Consider the following 24,469-nt stretch of genomic DNA (forward strand, 5'->3'; position numbering starts at 1 on the left):
TCCAAGATTAATTTAAAGTGAGAATAAAGTTGATATTGTAGCATTTTTAAGAGAAAATTATAATTGAGGGATTGTAACATATAACTAGATCTTGAAATCTATCTGGGCCATGTTGAATATAAATTAAGTAACTCTTAAATGAAAGGAAGTAATTGGTTTTCCTCATTATATTGCCAGTACCCAACGCAGAATCCATCACATGGAAAATACATAAAATATGTACGAATTTGTTGGATAAAGAGAGAAAGTCACACTATATTTATATTTGCTCTCTGAAGTCGTCTCAAAGGCCTCCAGCAACTTCAACATTACATTTTTTTTTTTTTTTAATACGGAGTCTCGCTGTGTCGCCCAGGCTGGAGTGAGTGGCATGATCTCGGCTCACTGCACACTCCACCTCCTGGGTTCACACCATTCTACTGCCTCAGCCTCCTGAGTAGCTGGGACTACAGGTGCCTGCCACCACACCCAGCTAATTTTTTGTAGTTTTAGTAGAGACAGGGTTTCACCCTGTTTGCCGGGATGGTCTCGATCTCCTGACCTCATGATCCGCCCGTCTCAGCCTCCCAACATTACTTTTAACATGGCTTACCAAACTCTTTGAGAGGCCCTAATGCTCCATCCATCTTTACTTACTAGCAGTTTCAATCCAATCACTACAAGCAGCCAGAGTCGAGTCCCAGGTAGGAACTGGAACTCATGATCCATTGAAACAATGATGAGTCTAGGATTATAATGGTGAATAATGTTGACCTCAATCATGAAATGTCCATGTTTCCCAGGGCATGGTTCATCACCTGGACTTTTATCCCCCTATGGTTCTATTCATGCTGTAAACGGACCTGATTCCACACCCTTCCCTAGCCTCTCAAAAAGCGCTACAAAAGTGCTTTCCAGAAACTAAATTTTTCTTACATCTTTCAGTCATTCCTTGGACAATCCCTTCACTCTCCATGAGTTAGTTAGCCTAAGGTTTGTAGAGACTCCCCTTGCTTGTAATTGCCCCCAGCCCCTTGCTAGCACCGACTTCCCAGTAAGCTTCTGCTCCTTTGCTGCACATGCAACCATGATTTATCTTAATTGATCATTTTCTCTGAAGTTATCTTTAGTTCTTTTGCTTATATCTGTATTCCGTTCTCCACTTCTTTTTTTTTTTTTTTTTTTCATTCCTTTAAACCAGGGCTTCAGTCATTGCCGCATCTGAAGTTCTATCCATGCTCTAAAACTACCCTCAAAAATATCTGACTCAGTTAATCGCTCTCTTTCCTGAAAAAGGAATGAGACAGTGCCTTGCTCATTTTTCCAGGCTGGAGTGCAGTGGCACAAACAGTTTCAACCTCCTGGGATCAAGTGATCCTCCCACCTCAGGCTCCCAAGTGACTGAGACTACAGGTGAACACTACCATGCCCAGGCAATTTTTGAAATTTTTGTAGAGACAGGGGTCTCCCTGTGTTGGCCAGACTGATCTTGAACTTCTGGGCTCAAGCAATCCACCTGCCTTGATCTCCCTATGTGCTGACAGGCATGAGCCACTGGCCTGGCCCCCTGAAACTTTTAACTTTGCTCTGAGACTGCTGTTTTTCTCTTACTTTACTGATAGTGTATCTACTATTTGTTAATGGTGTTTTCATCTCTTCCTACATGTTTAGCATTATAATGTCTCATGACTGAGAACTTAGGCTTCATCTTGTTTCCATTTCAATCTATTCTCTAAGCCAAGTCATTTAGCCTCATAGTTTTAAATATCATTTAAAGGTTAATGATTCCTAAATTTATATCTCAGGTCAAAGCTGTTTTCCTGAGCTCCAAATTCATATATTCTGTTGTGAAGTTGATATCTCCATTTGGTTGTCTAATAAACAATTTGAATACAGCAGGCCCAATACAAGTTTGTAGATACACTGTTCCTCAATTCTTATTCCCATTTTAATAATGATTTACCATCCACCCTGTTGCTCAAGGAAAAAAATCTTTAGAGAAAATCTTGAGTCCCCTCTTTTTCTCAGTCCTTATATCTAATCCACAGCTACATCTACCAATTATTTTTTTCAAAATCTTTCCCAAATCTTTTTATTTTCTACCACTTCTATAATTACCATACTTTTCAATGTTATCATCATGAATTGTTTGGAAAATTACAAAGGACACTTTATCAAACTCACTGCTTATAGTCTCACGTCAATTTATTTAGCACTAGGCAGTCAGAATGATGCCTTTAAAGTGTAAGTGGTTTAACACTTGCCGTGATTTTGTATCATACATATAATAGAGTTCGAAATCCTTGCTATGCTTAGAAGGTCTTGTGTAAGTAACCCGGCCGAAGCTCTTTATTCTATTGCAACCTTCAACTTCGTCCTTTCAGGCAGATGTCCTCCAGTCGTCTGTTGTATCTCCAACAGGCCAATCACACTCCCATGGAAGGGGCTGTCATAGATAAAACTCTTACCCTTAATATGTCCATAAATCATTCCCTCAGTTTATTCTGATGCGTGGAAACTTCTTCTTCTTCTTCTTTTTGTTTGTTTGTTTGAGACAGAATTTCACTCTTGTCACCCAGGCTGGAGCGCAATGACGTGATCTTGGTTCCCTGCAACCTCCATCTCCTGGATTCAAGCGATTCTGCTGCCTCAGCCTCCCAAGTAGCTGGGATTAGAGGCATATGCACCCATGCCCAGCTAATTTTTGTAGTTTTAGAAGAGACGAGGTTTCACCATGTTGGCCACACTGGTTTCAAATTCCTTACTTTATGATCCACCCTCCTCGGCCTCCCAAAGTGCTGAGTTTACAGGTGTGAGCCACTGTTCCCGGCCTGAAAATTTCTTATCTGAATATTCTAAGTAAAATTGTAACATCTATCACTACACATTGCTCACTCACTTTTATTTTATTTTTATTATCACCCTTCATGAACTTGATTTGTCCTTTGCTGTAACCCCCTACACCAAAAATAGTACCTGCTATAAAGGAACTCAATATTTGATAAAATACTAAGTATTAGTAAATGAAAATATTTTTCATATGACACATGGAAGATTTGTTTATATGAATCACATACTGAATTATTTTTAGCAGAAGGTTTTTTTTTTGAAATATAGTGTTTGGCTGGTGGTGTGGGGGGAGACACAAAATAATTCAAACCATATGCAGTGTATCTCTTCCGTATCAATATCTACAAATCATTAGATTCGTAAAATATTCATTTTAATTGTTAATTAAATAATCTTATTAGAATATAAATCCCCAAATTTTTAAATAACTCTTTGTGACTCTTGTACAATATACTATTGTTTTGTCAAATTGCTTAATCAAATGTATAGAAACAGTAGTCTTTTTGACCCTACTAAACCCTAAATGAGTACAGTATTTTCTGGGCATACTTTTGTACTTCAAAAGGCTGGACCAAAGGATATAGATATGAGACATTGACTTTTTTTTTGTTTCATTTCCAAAGATTAAGGCTAATAAGTAATTGTGTAAATAAAAATGTTTTACAGACTAGAAGAGAAATAGAACACTGAAAAGAAATATCTTGGTCTTATGCAGATAACCAGGAAGAAGCAACCACATTGTCACACACTATAGATTTTACAATTGGCTCATGGATCCAACAGCCACATGGCAAATTGCATGTTGTTCACATTGAAATAATTTATCTCCACCTATATAATGTTTTTTCTTTGTTATGCAAAGATAGCCTATGCTTTTTTGACCCAGTTATTTTAAAGTGTCTGGTCTTCAGATCATCTAGCTAACCAAAATGCAAATGCTATGAGTTTCCTTGCATTTTCTCTTTATGTTTTATAAAATATAATGATATCTGATAAAATATTTATGTTTGATTCAGTGCAATTATTGCAATATTGGGCAATTATGTCTCCCCTCTAATGAAGAAAATTATGTTTATACCCAAATAAATGAGAACAGAAATAATGTGGCTATTGTTTTGGATCAAAATCATCATCTCTTTTGAACCAATAGATAATTTAGGTGAAAATAATACAATTTGAACATGTATTTTGGAAACTTTAGAAATTCAATTTTATGTCAGACATTATGATAAAATTGATTTTCTTCATTTGAAGTTCAGAAATGTACTTTAATGAGTGCTTATTTTCTATGACTGCCTTAACAAATTCTCACAAATGTAGCAACCTAACAGATTTATTAGCTCAGTTCGAATATGAGAAGTTCTGACACGAGACGTCCAACATGGGTTTTCGCAGGGCGAAAATGAAGATGTCCACAAGGCTGCTTTCCTTACAGGAGGCTCTGTGGAGAAATTTGCCTTCAGGCACATTCAGGTTATTTGTAGTTCAGTTCCTGCAGTTCTGAAACTGAGTTACCAGTTTCTTTGCTGGATGTTAAAAAGAGGATCCAACAGACTGCCTATATTCCTTCTCATGCTTTCTATGAGCTCCTAGAGGCCTCTTTCTGGGCTTTGCACAAGAGCCCTTAAAACTCAAAGCTAGTAACAGTGTATCTGGTTTCTCTCACACTTTGAATATTTCTGACTTCTTCTTCAGCTCCATTTCTCTGTTTTCTTCTGTTGCATGGTTCTGACTCCAGCTGGAGAATGTCCTTAGCTTTAAGGTTTTAGTATTTAGATTGGGTTTATCTGAATAATTGAAGATATTCCCACTATTATGAATTTAATTGATATTGTTTGGATATTTGTCCCCTCCAAATCTCATGTTGAAATGCAACCCCCAGTGGTGGAGATGGGGCCTAGTGGGAGGTATCTGAGTCATGGGGCTGGATCCTTCATCAAAGTCTGGGTGCCATCCTCACAATAATGAGTGAATTATCACTCTAGTTCACAGAACTGGTTATTAAACAGAGCCCAGCATGACCTCCTGTCTCTGTTGCTCCCTCTCCAGCCCTGTGACACAATGACTCCTCTTCCCCTCCTGCCAAGATTGAAAGCTTCCTGAGGTCCTCACCAGAAGCAGATGCTGGTGACATGCTTCTTGTAGAGCCTGCAGAACCGTGAGACAAATAAAACACTTACTTAACAAATTACCCACTCTCAGATATTCCTTTATAGTAATGTCAAACAGATTAATACATCCATAACCTTAATTTCATCTACAAAAACCCTTTCACAAATTAGCATTCAATTGAATAAACAAAAGATGGGAATTTAAAATTCTGTCTACTACAATGAGTTTATATTTCAAACCTAAAGCTCAGATTTCATAGCTTATTAAAGTAATACAATGAGAAAATATATTACACAGTCTGCTAAGTTTTAAAAACTAGAGGCAGACATATTTATCCATGATTTTCTTTCCGATGATTTGGCAACTTGAATGACTTAGCAATATGAAGTCTGTTGAATTACACTGAAACCACTATTTTTTAAAATAATATGATGTAGTAACTTCACGAGAAATTAATTTTATTTTCTCCTTTCCCTTGGCTTTCTTTTTTTCCTCTGTATTCTTCTTCTGCCTTCTTTTTCCCTCCTTTCCCCCATCTCTTTCTTCTCCTTCTCCTCTACTTTCTTTTTCTTTTCATCCTTCTTCCTTTCACTCTTCGTCTTCTTCTCATTGTTTTTCTTCCTTTCCAATGAACTGTTATTTAAAATATATTTTTTCTTGGCAAAGTTTGAATCCCTTGCATGCACATTTTATGTGATTTTCACAGTATTTATTGTGGAGGTAAACGTATTTGGTGCTATTGCTGCCACGTTAGTATAACAAAATGTGAATAATTTTAAATTATTTTACTAAGCCCACATGTATTTTAAGTAACTGAAAAGTCTATAAAAATGTGTGCTTTCTTCTCTTGCAGCATTCTATCCACTTTATCATTCTACTCCAACATAACTTGGTCTTTGAAGGGTAAATATTAACATTTGTCAATTACTCATGTTATTAAATGCCTAGACAAATAAATTTTGTTGAATTATATAAGTATATACAACAAAGCCCTGAAGAAGCTTAAAATTTAAAGAGATATGACTGGAGCATGAGAGATAAAAAGTGAACATTATATAGTTAAAGGGTTAATGACATTGTACGAACTTCAAATTACTATAGGAACTCCTACAATTCAGTAGCAAAAAACAAATATCATGATATTAAAATGAGCAAAGGACTTCACAGACATTTCTCCAAAGAAGGCATACAAATATCCAACAAGTATCTGAAAAAATGCTTAACATCATTAATTAGCACAGAAATGAAAATTAAAGCTATAAAAAGAGATCATCTCTCATCTCTCAGAATGATTATTGTAAAAAATAACCAAAAGATAAGTATTGAAAAAGATGTGGAGAAATTGGAACTTATGTACATTGTTGATGGGGATGTAAAATGATGTGGCAGCTATGGAAAACAAAATGGAGGTTCCTCAAAAAGTTAAAACAATATAAGAAAATAGAATTACCATATGATCCAGTGATCCAACATCTGGGTACATATATCCATAGGAAACAAAATCACTACTTCAAAGAGGTTCCTGCACTCTCATGTTCATTGTAGTGTTATTCACAATAGCCAAGATATGGATATAACCTATGTCAATTGACAGATCAATGGATAAAGAAAATGTAATATATACATCTATATAGACAGATATATAGACATACATATATATATTATAGTTATACACACATATATAGATATGTGTGTATCACAATGGAATATTATTCAGACTTAATAAAGAAAGAAGTTCTACCATTTGCAACAACATGGATGACCCTAGATAGCATTATGCTAAGTAAAATAAGTCAGTCACAGAAGGACAAATACTGCCTAATTTCACTTATATGACCTTGCACACTTTAATAAAGCAATTAGCCAAGATGGAAATTTTGGCATGGCAGATATTGAGGATGGCTTCTAGCCAACAGCCATCAAGTAACAAATGCCCCTCAGTCTAACAGCCCTCAAGGAACTGAATCCTGCTAACAACAGCAGATACTTCCCCTGTGAAGCCTTCAGATGTGACCCTAGCTCTGGCCAAACTTGATTGCAGACTGGGAAAGACCTGAATCATAGGCAACAATCAAATTTGTGCCTAGACCCCTAAATCACAGAGACCATGAAATAATAAATGCGTGTCATTTAAGAGAGTAAAATAACTAAACCTAACTAACTAAATAAATTAAATTAAATGCTATAGTTCAGAGAAAGTAAAAGTTTTCTGTAGAAAAACATGTGGATTAAATTAATTGAGGTGAGATAGATCTTTGAGCATATGTGGAAGAGTGAAAGAAACTAAATAAAGCAGATGTTGGGAAAGTGGAAAGAAAGTTAGAGAATATGAGAACAATATAAATAGACAATAAAGTTAAAGACAGATATGTAAAATCTCAAACCTCTTCAAATTATTTTGCTTGCTGTTAATAAGTAGTCAAATTGAATCATTAACTTTGTACCTATTCCATCTCATCCCATGTGTAGTATAGATGTTGTGTCATAAAGTAGTTACACAATACCATAAAGAAAAGGGTAGAAATGGGCATGGTTATATTGGAAATTGGATAAACTTCAAATATTCTTTGGCTTTGTACCCTGAATTGTCCATATTATAGCTTGTGACCTAAGTCATTTCTCTTTACCAAGATAGAGCTCAAACATAGTACAACTTTTTTCTTACCTGTTTCAATCGTTAATGTTAGAGAGACATCATAATTAAAAAAACAAACAGCAAACAAACAAACAAAACACCTTGCCATGCACTTTGGTGTGGAGTATACAACTCAAAAGATAACTAAGTTGTAAAGTGTCTGCATTCTGAAAGATGAGAACCTTTTACCACAAATTCTACCAAATCTATCTTAATTCATGTTAGTATTTAACATCTATTAAAATGGTGCTTTGCAAATCTAAGTATTAACTCTATTATTTATTCTTGGATCATCTTTGATGATAAAGAAAAGCTTATCTTTTTACTTAGGAGAACATACATCTAAAGTCTGCTAACCCTAAATATTTCTTATCTGCACAAAATAGTATATTTTGTCTAATATGTCTACATTTATTTTTATCTTTTGATTTTATTTGACTATGTCCTCACTCGTCATATCATTTTTAAAAGATTTTTTTAATTGAGATATAATTTACATACAAAAAGGACATGGATTTAGAGATTTGTCAAATATATGTAATTGTGTAACCAATAGTTCAATCAAAGTGTAGAATTTTTCTAAGACACTGTTTTCTCATAACCTGTATAATTAATGACTATTCCCCTATTTTTAAAAAAATCAAATAGATTAGTTTTGCCTTTTCTAGAGAATCATCTAAATGATATATTGTAGTTTGTCCTCCTTTGTGTCTGGGTTATTGTGCTCAACGTAGTTGTGTTAGGCTATTCTGGCATTGCTATAAAGAAATACCAAAGACTGGGTATTTTATAAGAAAAAGAGGTTTATTTGTCTCACAATTTTGCAGGCTGTACAGGGAGCAAGGCACTGGCATCTGCTCACCTTTTAGGGAGGCTCAGGAAGCGTTTACTCGTGGTGGAAGGAAAAGTGGGAGCTTGCATGTCACATGACAAAAGCAGGAGCAAGAAGGAATGGAGGGGTGAGGTGCCAACACACTTCACCAGATCTTGTGAGTTCTTACTATTGCAAGCACATTACCAAGTCATGAGGAATCCATGCTCATGGCCAAAATATCTCCCATCAGGCCCCATCTCCAACATTGAGGATTACGTTTCAACATGAGATTTGGGTAGGGGCAATTACACAAACAATATCTTTATGCCCCTGGCCCTCTCAAGTCTCATGTTTTCCTCACATTGCAAAATGCAATCATGCCTTCCTAATAGTTCTTCAAAGTCTTAACTCGTTCCAGTGTTAACTCAAAAATTCAAAGTCCAAAATCTCATCAGAGGCAAGGCAAGGCCTTTCCTCCTATGTGCCTGTAAAATAAAAAACAAGTTATTTACTTCCAAGATATAATGGGGGTATCGATGTTGGATAAACTTTCCCATTCCCAAAGGGAGAAATTGGATGAAAGAAAGGGTTTATGGGCCCCATTCAAGTTTGAAACCCAGCAGGGCAGTCATTAAATCTCAAAGCTCCAAAATACTCTCCTTTGACTCCATGTCACACATCCAGGTCACACTGATGTAGGGGTTGGGCTCCCACAGCCTTAGGCAGCTCTGCCTCTATGGTTTTACAGGGTTCAAACCCCTTACTGCTATCACAGCTTGTTGAGTGACTGTGGCTTTTTCAGATCCAGGGTGCAAGCTGCTAGTGGATTTATCATTCTGGGGTCTGGAGGATGGTGGCCCCCTTCTCACAGCTCCACCAGATGGTGCCCCAGTGAGGACTCTGTCTGGGGCCTCCAACCCAACATTTCCCCTCCATACTGCTCTAATAGACATTCTCTGTGAGGATTACACTCCTACAGCAGGATTCTGCCTTCTGCCTGGGTACACATATACACTTGTAAATCTACACAGAGGCTGCCAAGTCTCTACCACTCTTGTACTTTGGACGTCTTCAGATCTAACACCATGTGGAAGCTGCCAAGGCTTATGCATTGGACCCTAAAGAGCTGTGGCCCAGGCTGCGCCTAAAGTCCTCTGAACTGAGGCTAGAGCTGAAGCAGCCTGGATGTGGGAGGAGTGTCCCGAGGGTGTGGAGGGCAGTGAGGCCCTGGGCCTGGTCTCTGAAAGAATTTAGTACTCCTGGGCTTCTGGGCCTGTGATTGGGAGGGACTGCCTAGAAGATCTCTGAAATGCTTTTGAGGCCTTTTTTTTCCATTGACTTGGCTATTAACACTTTGCTTCATTTTAGTTATGTACATTTCTGTAGCAAGTGTTTGATCCACAGCCTGCTTGGATTCTTCCCCTGAAATTAAGCTCTTCCTTTATACTACATGGCCAGGCTGCAAATTTTCCAAACTGTAATGCTCTGCTTCCTGTTTAAATATAAGTTTCAACTTTAAGTCATGTATTGTTTCCTCTCACATCTGTGCATCGGTTGTTAGAAGAAGCCAGGTCACATCTTGAATACTTTGTTGTTTGTCTTCCACCAGATACCCTAAATCATCATTTTGAAGTTCTAACTTCCACAGATCCCTGAGCATGAACAGAATGCATCCAAGCTTTTTGCTTAGGCATAACATGTATGACATTTACTCCAGTTCCCATTAAGTTTCTCATTTTCATCTGAGACCTTGTCAGCCTGGACTTTACTGTCCATATCACTGTCAGCATTTTGGTCACAACCATCTAACAAGTTTCTAAGAAGTTTCAAACTTTAAAAACTAAATTAGTTTGTAAAAATCATAGTATTGTAAGTTCTCATTTCCTTTTCATTAGACATATCATTGTAGAGACTGGTACTTGCCTACCCAATATAACTTATCTTTTTACTGAAATAAAATGGATTTCATTCTAAGTAGAGATAACCGCAATTAAGAGTCTAAATTTTGTAGACTTCTTTGCAAATAGGACTGACCAATGATAAATAAGGAGAAGTTGAGCCTTAGAGCATCATAAATGAGACAGACTCAGTAGTATATATATTTTTAATTTCCTTGTATTTTTGCCTGGAATATTGACATAATGCCTAGAGCTTCCATATCCATCTCTGAACATGAGGTAAATAGGCACTCTAACAATAAAGATGGTGGATCCTTAAAGGCCATGAAATTGATACAACAATTCTAAGTTGCTTATCCCAGGACTTTTTGAACATAAATAAGTCAAAAATAAGATAATAAAATAAAATAAAGTAAATCTCTACCTTTCTTAAACCATTTACTTGGATTTTCAGTCACACACACCTGAATATCATCCTAACTTAAAGATCTATTAATGGACAAACAAACAAAAAAATAGTGTTTGGTTCCTGAACACATCAAAAACAGCTAATTAGAATTAAACAAAACTTTAAGACAATGATTAACTGGTATCTCTTATTATAAGATTTACCTGCTCTTCCCTAATCGTTACGCATGCAAACACATTTCTGTTTTTTCTTTTTTTTTTCTTTTTTTTTTTTTTACAGAAAGAGCTAGAAAAGTGACTATTTATATGACTCATATCTCTGCTCCAGTCTAACCTCTTTGCACATCTACCATCTTGGCAGCTATTAAATATTTGCAATTTTGTCAACCATTAGTCTAACTGATGTTGAAGGCATACAACAATGGGACACATAGGTGTCCATGATGTCTCCACCCCACGATTTCAGGCTTTATTTCCCTTCCCACTCAGAATTCTGGTTTCCTAGCTCCTTGTTTCAAAACTCCCTGGAAAGCCTCAGAGGCCCCAGTACTAGAATTGACAAAAGCAATCTGAACATCTAACTCTAGCCATTTAAAACTGTACTTTATTTTCAGTTCAGAGTTAGAAACAGCTTGGAGTGAATGGAGAAAGGGATTTAAACCACTAACTTCTCCTTTATTTCTCAACATTTTGTGATCTTTTCACAAGGATGTCACAGCTTCTGATAACATCTGGTTTCCCTGTGATTCCCTGCAATCTCCCTAAAATCAACTTGCCCACTCTTTGCAATTGCGTTTGGATTTCTTCAGTATAGTCACAAAACCAAAGTCAAGTGTTATCTGCAATACAGTCAAATGTAGTTGGTCAATAGAGTCAGGTGTATTAGGGGTGTGTGTGTGTGTGTGTGTGTGTGTGTGTGTACATGTTTCTTAAGACGATATATTTGTATTTTTAAGATTTTGGTTTTTGTATGAATGAAATTTTTAATCACATTTCATCAATTAATTATTGCTTTTATTTTCATAAAAATTCAGTATATTCTTTTTTTAATACAATGAGCTTTATTCTATTGATTGATTTATTGATCAATTTTTCTGTTTCTCCTGATTTTCTTGGGAGACAAGCCTACTAAATGCAAATAATTGGGATTTCTTTCTTTTATTTCTAATAATTCTCTTATTGTATTAGGAGAACTTCCAAATGCAGATTACAATTACAAATAAGATTCTGCTGATGATTTTAATGGAAAAATTTTAGACGATACACAAATAAAACCATTTATTAATACATTTATTGAAGTAGATAGACTACAGAATGTACAGGGGACACACAAAAATAGAACAACTAAAGTGAACAACGAAACCCAAGAAAATGAAGTCATCACAGTTTTAAATGATTTAATGACATCTATATTCCCTCTGCTTGAAAAAATTTCTATATATGCTACCAGAAGCAGTTAATCCTTATTTTTTCCAAAAGTACTTACCTGAGAGTTACAAGGTATTTGCTTCCCATATCTAATAATCCCTTTGATTCGGATTTTCATTTCTTTTTTTTTTTTTTTTTTTTTTTTTTTTTTGAGACGGAGTCTCACGCTGTTGCCCAGGCTGGAGTGCAGTGGCGCGATCTCGGCTCACTGCAAGCTCCGCCTCCCGGGTTCCCGCCATTCTCCTGCCTCAGCCTCCTGAGTAGCTGGGACTACAGGCGCCCGCCACCGCGCCCGGCTAATTTTTTGTATTTTTAGTAGAGACGGGGTTTCACTGTGGTCTCGATCTCCTGACCTTGTGATCCGCCCGCCTCGGCCTCCCAAAGTGCTGGGATTACAGGCTTGAGCCACCGCGCCCGGCCTGGATTTTCATTTCTACATTAACAGTTGTCACATACTTTTGTTTTACATTTTTCTAAATATTTATATGCTATGACTGGACTAGAAAGTGCTCAGAATTAAAAACAATGCCCTATAATTTAGTATTCATTTCAGAATCTAGCTTAGTGCTCTGTATGTAGTATACTTCACAAACACATATGTTTTTTTCTGAGACAGAACCCTGTGTTTAAGGTTTATTTTAAAAAATTCAAACAAGTGACACATTGTCATTATCATGATTTTTAGGAGCATCCTTTTGTCAGAATATGTTGTTAAGTTCATTTTCTGTGACTCTAAGTGGTTCTTCAAAGTTCAGAAAAAACAGAGCCATGAAAAAAGTAGAAATAGTAGAAACTACTTTAAGGACTGTTGCCCTTTTATAAAAATATCTTTTTTAAAAACCTAATTTGCAAATGTGAGTAAATTATAGATTTTTGAGTACTGCACAATATATTTAAAATAGCATGCTCATATCTGGAATTTCTTCTACAACATTTATTAACTATCAGGGTAGATTTTTATGTAAAATTGTTCATTGTATCCAGTAATTTGACTCCGAACAATACATACAGAAAAGTATCTTGTAAGAAGATATATGATTTTATCCAGATGGCATTTACATTTATTGAAGTAGATAGACTTCAGATTCCAGAAGTGATAGACTAAGAAAACAGGTCTTTCTTGCACATGGATGTCTTCTTCCTGTCTTTTGATCTGGGGATTTTAGTCTGTAGATCTAACCTTCTCATAATGCTCCTGAAAGTAAATGGATACTGGAAGTAGCAAGCCACTTAATGTTAAATAAATGAGACATGGAACATATTGCTCTCTCTTGGACAAAAGACTCAGGTAGAGAAGAGTATAGATCCTGCATAAATTCTGGGAAGTTAGAAGAAATCTGTAAACTGCCTTTAATTGGCTTTATGACATTAGACATGTTCTTGGCAAACTTAACTATTTTATGCATGAGGCATTCACACTCCAATTAAATGGCTTATCCAAGTTAATATTGGTAAGGGGCAAGCAGAGCCATGATTGGTGTAGACCTCAGTCCCCTGTTGTCAATTTAGAGCACTTTTGTTATAGGAAGTCCACATGATACTCTTACTACTGCTAATCATAATTACCACTTGCTGAAAAATTTCACGAGTTAAGTAGTTTACATATATCTTTCACTGAATTTTCAAAACAACCCTTGACTGGCATACTGATACATCATACCATAAATGAAAAAAATTGATTCTAGGTAATTTTAGTTACCATTTTCAAAGGTCACATAGCTAAGTAAAAAAAGTTAAATTATTCACATACAAAAATAACTTATTTATTTATTTATCATCTAAAGTTTAAAATTTAAATGTATCTGAATTTGGAAATTGAAATATTACTTATTTAACTTGCAAATTTCTTTTACATGTATAAATAATAAAGTTTTAAAATTACATTTATTTTGTGACAAAATATTGCATTGTATGCATAACGTTATCAGTCACATGAGGTCAACAGGAACAGAATGTCATTTGGAGTTAACTCCATGGGAGTACCATTTCTAAATTTATACATGCTGTAGCTCAGTGATTATAAGCAGGCAAGCCACAGAAGGACATTCTCTCTCCCTCATCAAAAGCTCACAACAAACTTCCAGCATATGGAAGCATTTCTGCACTAAAAGTTATTCTGAGAGGGAAACACATGATTTATAAATACTGTCAAATAAAATATGCATTTCCAAATGCTAGTAATATAACAAAATATATCCTATAGTTTGGAAACAGTACCCTTCCACCACTTCTTAGAATGATATTCTGAGGCAATGAATGTACTTTGCAATCAAACCAATTTAGGTACAAATCAGACTGCACTGTTTAAGATCTGTGTGACCTAAGGTGCGTTACTTGACCTCTCTCAATCCTTCTTTTACTTATCTGTAAAATGTGAATAACAATAACTACTATATAGGTTTGTTGTAAGGACTAAATTAGATCATAAGTGTAAAGCAATTAGCTCAATGCCTGATGTTCTCTACTCAGAAAAGGTTATCATCTTTCTTTTTCTCTCTCAAGCTATTAAAATATTTCTTATAAATATATATGTGCAATCCATAATGAAGAATGTACTGTACAAGTCCCTGTTTCCAGCTTCCTCAGTGTGAAAATTGATATTCTGCTATTTATTGTCAGCATTAACAACACAAAAGACACTATAACCAACAATCATATCTCACCGGTCAGATTGGTACAAAACCAAAAGGTATTTGACAACATCTGTGTTGGTGGATTGTCAGGAAAGAGGCACTTTCATAGAGTGTGAGTGGGATGTAAATTGCAAACCTCTGTGGAGGACAACTGGACACTTTCTGAAAGTACTTAGAAGTTCATACGTTATTGGACCTATTCCATTTTTGACCTCCCAACAATTTATATTAAAGTAATGTTTGCATGTGTATGAAGTGACACATTCAAGTTTATTCATGCAGCAATGGTTGAATTACCAAACAACTGGAAAAGAGCACAATATTCATTAACAAGGATGCATATATATCATATGACATTAATATATTATGGATACATATATATCAAAATAGTAACAACTTTGTGTACAGTAATAGTGTGTATGGATTGTTTAAATAAGATTAAAAATAACTTTTATTTGCATTTTCTTGATAATACATAAAGGGACTCTGGAAGGATACATAAGAAATAACAGTGGCAGATAAGGGTGGGAGAGACTTTTCACTTTTTGCCATCATAATTTTTGATGAATTTGATTATAAATATATATAATTTAAAGACTAAGTAAATGTAGGGAATCAATAGAAGTCTTCTTAATCTATATTTATGGATATATAATTTACAAAATAAGTAATTTTAGAAACCCCAAAACAACATGTTCTCAACTGCTCAATATTTAAATTCCAAAAGTACTTTTTTAGGAGTTGTTAGAAACTTGGAAGAAATTTTCTCAGAAGAAAAATATCATATATCATAATTAAGATTTCTCATCAGTTCATAAGAGCTGATAATCTGTCTGGGCAAATCCACTCATAGAACCATAAACCTTAACAACTACTTATATGATTGTTTAGATGGAAGATATTTTTCATATTCTAATTGCAATATCTGGGGACATGTCTTTTTACCTCTACCCTAAGTTAGGGAATCCATCTCTATTCCATTACAATAATTTTGTGCAGGAAACAAAATTGCTTCCAGCAAAGGCACTAATGAGAGCAGAGGTCAAGTATATATGTACCATGGGAGAGGAAACAGAGGATAAATTGTTTCCTACTGAAACTCGTATTTTTAGGCTTGATGGGTGTTTCCAGAATGTTCCTGTGGGTGGGAGCCTTTCCATCAAAAATTATGATTATAAAAATGTTAGAATATCCCAGAAAGTAAGAGTTAAAGTTTTAAAATACAAACACTGTTTTAGTAGCAGCAGGCCCAGTTTTCCCTCAGAAAGGGGCAGGATTACTTGCAGGTAAAGTGCTCCTAAGAGAGGGCCTGCCTGGGGTAATTGAATCTCTTTTAGAAATTTCCATCTATATTATTATTACCCAGAGTTTGGGTCAAGTAAAACAATTTTATTATAGGTAACTGAAATCTGCTATTTTCCACTGAAGAAACATATTGAGACAATTAAATAGATGTGTAAAATAGCCAAGTAACAATTGAAAATGCAAAAAGATTACACCAAAGACTATGGAAAACAGCCTTCTTTGTTGCCAAATAGTTGTAAGTGTTATGGAATAAAGCATATCAGAAGCATTTCCTTGATAATGAACAGCTGCTAGCTGAAACCAAACCTCTGTGTACACAGAAAGCATTTTCCAGAGTCCTTGTGGGAGGAATAATAGTCAAAATGTTTCTAATAATTGAAATGAAGTAGACTGTACACTTCCCAACTGTGACAATAAAAACATTATGGAAAATTGGATCACTCACACCAGCTGAGACATGTAGCAATTGTTTTTATGGAAATTACACTTATAAGCTTGGAGATAAGCTGAAACAGGGTCCTAACCTAGACCCTTCTTGAAGATTTAACATATCAAAGTAAATTAACCTATTGAAAATTCCTCATTTGTTTAAACTGATTTGCTTAAGAAGTTACAAAAGGCTTTATTAAAGAGCATTCTGTAAGGTATAAGTTATTACATAGATTATATAATTCATTACCCTGTGGCCACATTTCCAAATACAGTTATGAAGGGGAAGACCCTACTCTCACAATTTAGTATCTACAATTGGGGGCAGAGATATATTTACACACATATGAAAGTGCTGTTGAAGTATTATCATTCAGGGGAATTAAGCTTGTGAGACTTATTCTACATGTAGAGTTTTTATATGACTTCTTATTCTGGATTTAGTTATACAAAATATTTAAAAGACCTTGTTTCTTTTTTTTCATTCTTACTGATTTTTTTTTGAAACTTCAACATTGAGGGTAACTCAGGTTTTTAGTACTACTGATACTAAAGAACTACCTATTAAAGCCCTGTGCTGTAATGAATAAGGAAGGCACCGTCCTCATCTAAGAGAGCCTGTAATATAGCTCTGAAAAGAATGAAAACTCTATTGTATAATGGAAAGAAATGTATAGAACGCTCCATGGCACCAAAATCAGGAGGACCTAACTTATCAAGGCAATTTTTAGTGACATTGGTCTTTGAGTAGTAATATTGGCAGTGAATAAAAGAGAAAGAAACAACTTTTAAAAAAAGCAAAACATAACAAATTAGACTAGTAACAAAAAGTCTTGAGTTCTCATCCTGCTCAACAGTTAATATTTCTGTTGTTGAGATATTGCATGTAATCTCACTAAATTTCAGTTGCCCTTGTTAATGTAAATAAGGAGAAGACCATTAACCTGAGGTTGTTTCTGTACTTTGATTTCCTACATAACAAACAACAATATGACTTAAGAGCATGTTTTTTGTAGTATATAGCCAGATCTCAGCTGATCACAAACTGCCAATCTTCAGCCAGTAGCAGGCAGCCAACGGATTAGACCATGCCCAAATAAGCAAATGACTAATTACATGGAGTCCAAATAAGGCAAATGACTAGCTGTAGCCAACCTGGTGATTCCTCTACTTTGCTTCTGTCTTCAACCTATAAAGCTTTGATGCTTCTGTTGCTGGGTGGAGCTCTCTGAACCTCTTCTGGTTCTGAATGTTGTCCAATTAATGACTCATTCTTTGCTTAAATGAACTCTATTAAATGTAATTTGTCTAGAATTTTTTAAAAATACAATGTAGTGATTGCAATTGATATGTATAATCTTCTAATGTAACTTACAATTCTCCAATGCTAGAATTTTAGGAAGTGAAATCTTTTGAAAGGGATTGGAAGACACCACAGATGTCTTCTTCAATTATGTCAAATGGATAGCAAATTTTTGTGCTTAAGGAAGACTTCATTCGAACAAACTCTACTCAAAACAGTGGATAACAATATTTTCTCCTCACTCAACATTAACTCATGCTCTCATGAGTCATTGCGGCTCACTGTTACTGTGATTTTCAGGCTATATTCCTTTAATCTTTAGGTAGGCATTTCAGAATCTTGTTTTGAGAGGACATTTATAAGTTGAAAACGTATCCCATAAGTTTCACTTATAAAGCTCTTCTTCACTTCCCTTCACTCTGACCTGTGAGTTACTCTCTTGAGGTAGGGTGTGCTAGATATTCTACTTGGGCCACCCCAAATCTACCCTTGTCCTACTTGTTCTGTACTTTGGAAGGCCAGCTTCTAAGGACAGAGTTAAACAGGCTTTCTATTCTGTGTTTATGGTTAGGCTTTGCCGACATTGAGAGAACATCAGAGGACAGAACTTACCGAGAGGTAAGGTATTTATTTCCTTAGTTTTTCCTCAGTGAGGTGCAGTTTGACAGTGTCTGGAATTATTTCCATAGCTATGGCTCTTCTTGGGTGTGGTACATGTACAAAGAAGAGACAGTGTGAAGATCAGGGAGAAGATAGCCATCTACAGACCAAGAAGCAAAATCCAGAACAGAGCCTTCCTTCATGGCCCTCAAAGGAACCAACTTTGCCAACATTTTGATCTCAGATTTCTGGCCTCCAGACCCATGAGAAAATAAATGTATTGTGTTGAAGCCATGCAGTATGTGGTACTTTGCACTGGAGTCCTAGCAAACCAATAGACAATCTCCTTCTCCTTGTCCCTTCAGACCTAAGGATACTAACTACTTTTTGTCTTTGTTCTTTTTTTCTTTTTTTTTAAATGTTCATGCAAATTTGTAAATATTCCCTTTCTTATGTTTTCTTCATACACTCATTTTCAGTGTACCATTTCTTCATATAGGTATCTTGACTGAAATGTAAAAATAATTTCAAAACACAGTTGTTTTTACTCTTCTTTAGTACTTTTCTCTCTAGTTCCATTTTTTTCGTGTCTAGGCCCTTCACATTCTCTGTACTTCCCCCACCAAAAACTCGCTTCTAGGAAAATATCTAAAGTGTATGACTCATAGTAGATACTACTTTCAGCGTACCAATTATTGAACAGTGGCATAAATAACAAATAACAGTGACATAGCATTCCAGTTAATCAGTGGTGGAAGATGAGTTGGAAAATGGCTTCTTCCTAGAACCACTGATAATAAAACTCCAATTCTCTCAGCATTTCTCATTTCTCTTTCCTGAATCCTAAAGTACAACAAGTCAACTCAAAAGCAAGAAAGCAAACAGATAATACAGGCATATAGAAAAGAGATCCAAGTAAATAGACTATAATCAGGTATGAATGGTTATGAGCAGAGAGTTAAATAAAAAACACAAGAACAAAATATTTTATGATGTTCTAATATGTAAAAGGCACAACACTAGCTTTGGGGAGACAAAAGACTTAAGTGATAAATGAATGAAAATCCCATTTTTAAATTCTTGACATGGATTGTCTGTGTTTTGAAATTGAGGTATGAATTCTAAAGCTGTATTGTCAGGTTACTTGAAAAAGACAAAATAAAATAGATAAAAAATGGTTGAAATCCATTTAGGCAATATGAGCAATTGTGTTGGAAGAATACTTCCTTTTGATCAAACAAAAATAGCCTTATTACTCTCAAAATAGTATGCTATGGAGTTCTCCAAGGTTTATTTTTGAAAAAGATTTATATAGAATGAAAGAAGATAAAACCATTATGTCTAAGGTCTTTCAGCTAAAAAATAAGGTGTCATTTTTTAAACTAATCTAGAAAGGTATTGTTGAAACCGAAGATGAGAGAGAGGCTAATTCTCTATATGGAAGAGTGTTGAACAACAACCATAACATACAGTCTGTGCATATTTGAATGTTCTGAGAGAATGTATTATAACCTTAGATTACTAAACAGGTTTAGTAGAGGACTCAAAATACCTGAGCATAAATTTACAATAAGAAAGTCCAACTATAAAATCTTTTTACTTAGAAAAGTTTTTGACATGTATTGGTTATAGTTTCTCCTTCTTTTTAAAAATAATTGTTTAAGAAATCAAGTATTATTCAAAACAAGAAGTCATAAATTTCTTATAATATTTCTTAAAATAATTTATCCATTTTATTCTTTTGCAGCTTATGGATAAACACTATGACATATTAAATGTTCAACTTGAGTGAGTGTCTTACTTCTTTAGGGCTGTTATAACAAATTTCCATAGTCTTGGTGACTTATAAACAGTAAAAATTTATTTCTCACAGTTCTGAGGGCTGGAAGTCTGAGATCAGGGTGCAAATATGACTGGGTCTTGTGAGGGCTCTGTTCCCCGTTGTAGACTGATATTTTCTCCCTGTGCCCTTACACAGAAGAAGGGGCAAGAGTTTCTCTGTCGTACCTTTTATAAGGAAATTAATCCCATTCGTGAGCCTTCATGACCTAATGATTTCCCAAAGTCTACACCTCCTAATACCATCACCTTGGAGGATAGAATTTCAATACAGTATAAGATGACACAAATAATCAGACATAGCAGAGAGTAGGGGACATTATGTTACCCAAACACCAAAGGTTCATTCTGGGTCCTGCTGCTCACCACACAGAAAGCCAATGACTGAGATGAGTATGGGCAAGGAAGAAGGCTTTAATCAGGTACTGCAGATGAAGAGATAGAAGATCAGTCTCAAATCCATCTCCCTGACCAACAAAGATGATGGGTTTATATAGCATGGAAAAAATGTAACTGTGTGTGGGAAAACAGAAACTCAGGAGGTGTAAGGAAGCAACCATGATAAATGAGTGGTCTGGCAGCTTATTGCCAGGATGTAATGATCTAGTGAGTTTTAGTTCTTTGATACTTGATCCTATTTTTAAGAGGCATGGGGGTCCTTTCCTGAGGAAAGAACTCAGGTGAAACAAATGTAAGTTTCAAGCTTTATGACCAGAAACGTCAACTTCTATGTTTATTAAAAACAAAACAAAACAAACAAACAAAAAACTGTCTATGGGACTATTGGGTCGATTTCAGTTTCACAGACACCAATTACAAGTTTTGAGTAAAAGTAAAAATAAACACATAGAAATTGCAATGTCAAGCTTTTTGCATTACTTGTAGATTTTGGAAAAATAAGTACATTTCTTGGATGATTTATTTATTTGAATTTTCTTTCTTTCTTTCTCTCTTTCCTTTTCTCTCTCTTTCTGTGTTTCTTTCTTTTTCTCTCTCTTTCTTTCTTTCTCTCTCTTTCTCCCTTTCCTTCCTTCCTTCCTTCCTACCTTCCTTTTTTTCCGACAGTCTCACTCTGTCACCCAGGCTGGAGTGCAATGGCATGATTTCGACTCACTGCAACCTCTGTCTCCCAGGTTCATGCAGTTCTCCCACCTCAGCCTCCCAAGTAGCTGGGATTATAGGAATGCACCACCACACCTGGCTAATTTTTGTATTTTTAGTAGAGACAGGGTCTCACCATGTTTGCCAGGCTGGTCTTGAACTCCTAATCTCAAATGATCTGCCTGCCTCAGCTTCCCAAATTGCTGGAATTACAGGTGTGAGCCACCGGTCCCAGCCCTGAATTTTCTTATAAGTAAAGTAAGCACATGAAATATGAATGTGAATGTTATGGCTAATGAAGTAAGAAATAATGATGACAAGAGCAGAAAAATAAATAAAATAGTGATAGAGAAAATCAACACTTAAAAACAGAAGTAGGAAGAGAGATACTGGGAGACAGGAGAAGGCAGCCTAGGAGACTGGGGGAGAACCACAATAAGAGGTAAGAGATAGAAGAGGAGGAGGTGATAGGAGAAGTAGAGGAGTTTGATTTAGGAGATTACATGCAGGGTGTAGAACAGGCAGAGATGGAATATAAAAGTATCCCATGGGTAGCTTGAAGTATTAATTCTTCTTTATAAATGGGATAGTAGGTAAGCAACCATTCATTTTATTATTATAATTTATAACTTATTATTATGGTACATATAATCTTATTTGGCTCTTAAATTACATAATAAAAATCTTATAAAAATTTGTGGGTTTCCAGTTCAAGCCATGACTGATTGATTAATATTGAAATTACTCTCTTATAGTGTTGCGGGAAGTCAGGGATCCCGAACAGAGGGACGAGCTGAAGCCATGGTAGAAGAACATAAGTTGTGAAGATTTCATGGACATTTATTAGTTCCCCAAATTAATACTTTTATAATTTCTTACACCTGTCTTTACTGCAATCTCTGAACATAAATTGTGAAGGTTTCATGGACACTTATTACTTCCCCAATCAATACCCTTGTGATTTACCATGCCTGTCTTTATTTTAATCTCTTAATCCCATCATCTTCATAAGCTGAGGGGGATGTATGTCACCTCAGGACCCTGTGATGATTGCATTAACTGCACAAATTGTTTGTAGAGCATATGTGCTTGAACAATATGAAATCTGGGCACCTTGAAAAAAGAACAGGATAACAGCAATCTTCAGGGAACAAGGGAGATAGCCTTAAACTCTGACTTCTGGTGAGCAGGGTGGAACAGAGCTATATTTCTCTTCTTTCAAAAGCAAATAGGAGAAAAGTCGCTGAATTCTTTTTCTCAGCAAGGAACATTCCTGAGAAAGAGAATGACCCCTGAGGATAGGCCTCTGAAATGGCCCCTTTGGGGGCAGCTGTCTTTTATGGTAGAAGACCAAGGGATGAAATAAGCCCTGGTCTCCTGTAGCACTCCCAGGCTTATTAGCATGAGGAAATTCCCGCCTAATAAATTTTGGTCAGACTGGTTGTCTGCTCTCAAACCCTGTCTCCTGATAAGATGTTATCAATGACAATGTGTGCCTGAAATTTCATTAGCAATTTTAGTTTTGCTCCATCCTGTGGTCCTGTGATCCCACCCTGCCTCCATTTGCTTTGTGATATTTTATTGCCTTGTGAGCATGTGATCTCTGTGACCCACTCCCTCCCCTTTTGAAAATTGCTAATGAAAACTTGCTGGTTTTACTGCTCAGGGAGCAGCACAGAACCTGCAGACATGTGATGTCTCCTCCGGACACCCAGCTTTGAAATTTCTCTCTCTTGTACTCTTTTCCCTTTATTTCTCAGACCAGCCAATGCTTAGGGAAATAGAATAGAACCCATGTTGAATATCGGGTGTGGGGTTTCCCCTGATACTGTAGTAAACAGGATGAAATGAAACAAAATGTATGAAGTAATCAGCACCAGGCACCAGGCAACACAGGTGTGATCAGTGAAAGAAGGAAGCCTCTGTATTTTTCACTTGCTGCAAATTCACCCTGGATTTCTACTTAGAGCTACAGGGAGATGAAGCCCAGATATCAGTGATCTTACTGGGCAGGGAGGAAAAAAAAAAAGGAAACTGGAATTTCTAGTATAGTAGGAGCAAGGGAAAAAAGAGTGCTAGAAATCTGCACAGGGTACCTCGAATGTTGGCCAACTATTAGGCTATGCCTGTGCATAGAGACTTTTTTGCTTTTGTGTACAATTACGTACATGTACATAATATATAACTGAAAAAGAAATGTAGAAATGTTTTTTTAAAAAAACCTTAAATTTTACAAGATATAGTAATAAAAATGAAATAAATATAAGTATTGATTTATTAGTGGGAAAAACAATGCTTAGACATAAAGTTCTCTCCACAGTAATCTGTAAATCTAACTAAATCCTCATTAATATCTTAGAAATTTTTTATTTTTTAATTTGACAAACTAATTCTAAATTTTAGTAGAAGGCTAAATACATCTAAAAATACAAGAACATTTTTTGGATCAAAGTAATGTTGGAGTGACTTGTGCTACTACAATATCAAAACATGCTACAATATTGTAACAATTAAAATATTAAGCCAGGCACAGTGGTGTGCACCTGTAACCCAGTTAGTGGGGAGGCTGAGCAGGAAAGATCGCTTGAGCCCAGGAGTTCAAGGCTATAGATTTGTATGATCACACATGTGAATAGCCACTGCACTTCACTCTGGGCAACATGGCGAGACACCTATCTTTAAATAAATAAAATAAAAATAACTCACAATGGAAATAAGTCACTGATTGTTGATAATATGAGATTGAGAGTTGAAAATGATTTTGAAACTTTAGTTGAATAATTAAGGTAACATTAATTTCAGCATACTAATATAGCAACACATGAATACATACTTATTACATCTTTACTATGTGATACACGTTGAAATAGGGCTATTTCAGAAAGAAAGTTACTTTCCAAAGGAGCTCAAAAAGCATAGAGACACAGCTACACAATTTTCAAGACTATTTTCTGAATTCCAGGTAAACACATTTTCACTTTTAAAAATTACATTGTCCAACTCTCCAGGTAATTTTTATCATTTAGCAGTCATTGATTACTGAATCCAGTATTTATCTCCTTAAGAACATGCTTTTTCTATGTGAAAACCCTGACTCCTTGGCCATTCTTGGCCCCAGGAATTCATATTCTATCT

Source organism: Macaca mulatta, chromosome 1, assembly GCF_049350105.2.
Source record: "Macaca mulatta isolate MMU2019108-1 chromosome 1, T2T-MMU8v2.0, whole genome shotgun sequence".
NCBI classification, from domain to species: Eukaryota; Metazoa; Chordata; class Mammalia; order Primates; family Cercopithecidae; genus Macaca; species Macaca mulatta.